Raw genomic sequence first — 2,049 nt, 5'->3', positions numbered from 1 at the left:
AGTCCTGGAAGCCAATTTTGGAAATTAATATTTAATGGAATTAATAACATAGGTGGATTTGAATCAATAGTGTTAAGTTCCGCTTGCGATTCAAATCTAAACCATTAAGAACAGATAAGTTAAATTTGGAATCAATGATGTTAAGTTCCGTCTGCGATTCCTAATTTAACTTCTAAAGAACACAATAGGTTATTTAAGGAAAGGTTCGACACTTGTACAAAAATTTTTGTACAGTGGAACCGGTACATTTTCCTATGACTAACCAACAATTTTCTTTTAGTATCAAGGATAAAGCAAGGACTTGGTTATATTCTCTCTGTTCTAAAAGTATCACAAGTTGGGAACAATTAGAGAATTAATTTTTGAATCATTTTTTTCCTCTAAGCAGAACAGTGTATATGAAGAATTGCATAACAAATTTTGCTCAGGCATATGGGGAATCATTATTTGAAGCATGTGATAGATTCAAGAGTCTTGAAAGACTGTGCCCTCATCATGGTTTTGAAAAATGGTTGATTCTGCATATATTCTTTGGGGGAATTTCTTTTTCAGACAAGAGTATATTGGATTCATCAGCTGGAGGTTCTTTTATGGATAAAAGTGTAGATGAAGCATATACATTAATTAATCAAGTGACATTGAACCTCCATGAATGGTCGAACATAAGTTGGATGAAATCTCCTTCAAACATTCAAGAAGTGCAAGCCATAAATGCTATAGAGTCTGTCAAACAAATTATAACTCAACTATATATGAGTCTTGAAAATCACAAGTCACAGAACGAGGAGTTCAAACATTTGGGGGCAAAGATTGAAAGTATTGTTTCAAAATGGTTTAAAGAAGATCCCCCTCCATCTCAGACAAGATCTAGTGAAAAGTGTGATGATGTTGGGTTGAGAATTGGAAAAAATCGTGAAGAACTTCTGAAGAAGGACATGTTTAGAATTGAGGAGAAGAATAATAGAAGATCACAAGAACTCAATTCCGTTTCTCCAGGAAGTTCCCAAAGGCCACAAGTACCTTTCCCTCAACGATTGATCACACCAACACTAGATAAGCAAGTTGTGTTAGTTAGAGCCCTAGAGCCAATCATTTGATGATTGTATGGACTCATTGTATCATATTCTTGTATATTAATAAAGGTATTTGTTTGGTTATTATACTTATTTGTATTAGTGCCAAATAGACTAAGTATAATAGCGTCCTTGAGTAGAAAGGTTCATACCTATATCAATCGATTAGTTGAATCGATAGTGAGATGATATAGGGAACACTACTCTAAATCATTCCTAGTCGAGTATTAACATTTAGGGACAATGTTAATACAATAAGACTAGCATGTAGGTCAGCTCGATGACTTGATCTCACAAGTCATGGATATAGAGATATCAAGCTGACACATGGGTATGCATTAGAGAATGTATACTGAATGACCCGCCATGAGAAAGTATCATGGATCGTTATATGAGTGTCATATACTTTCTCATGTGGCTATTAGTATGACTATTAGTCCTTAGACCTGAAGTCACCATGGATCCCTACATAAGGAGTTATGTACTTTGGTTTCGTCAAACGTCACCCGTAACTGGGTGGATTATAAAGGCGATTACTGGGTATGTAACGAATTATGCAGAGGGATGTGAGTGATGTAGATGGGATCTATCCCTCCTATATGACGGGAGTGACATCGATATTCTTGATAGAGTAAGACCACGAAGTGTATGGCCATACCCAAATGAGTCAATATGAGATATTGAGCTCATTTGATTGAGTGAGTCTACTTGGAGTTCAAGATTTAGATTGGTCAGAGGATGACACGGTCTATGCCTCACATTGATCAATCTAGATGTCTAGGATAGAATGACACTTGTCATATATTGTGAGGAGTCACAATTAATAGTCACAAGGTGATGTTGGATCTCAACATTCTTGTAACTTGGGTAGCAATGATGTATTGCTAGATGCCGCTCATTGCTTATGTTTCTAAAGGAGTTTAGAAACATTGCCAACGTTACAAGAGCCTATTGGGTTACACACAAAGAACAAGTG

General features: G+C 36.0%; 1 non-coding gene across 1 annotated transcript; it reads right to left on the bottom strand.

Annotated features, from left to right (window-relative positions):
• Positions 1-396: 396 nt before the first annotated feature.
• LOC121983478 lies at positions 397-502 on the bottom strand. The gene has a single exon (XR_006112528.1). It is a non-coding gene; the product is annotated as a small nucleolar RNA R71 (small nucleolar RNA).
• Positions 503-2,049: the final 1,547 nt, after the last annotated feature.

The sequence above is a fragment of the Zingiber officinale genome, chromosome 5A (genome assembly GCF_018446385.1).
Source record: "Zingiber officinale cultivar Zhangliang chromosome 5A, Zo_v1.1, whole genome shotgun sequence".
Taxonomy (NCBI): Eukaryota; Viridiplantae; Streptophyta; class Magnoliopsida; order Zingiberales; family Zingiberaceae; genus Zingiber; species Zingiber officinale.
This window is presented reverse-complemented; position numbering and strand designations above follow the sequence as displayed.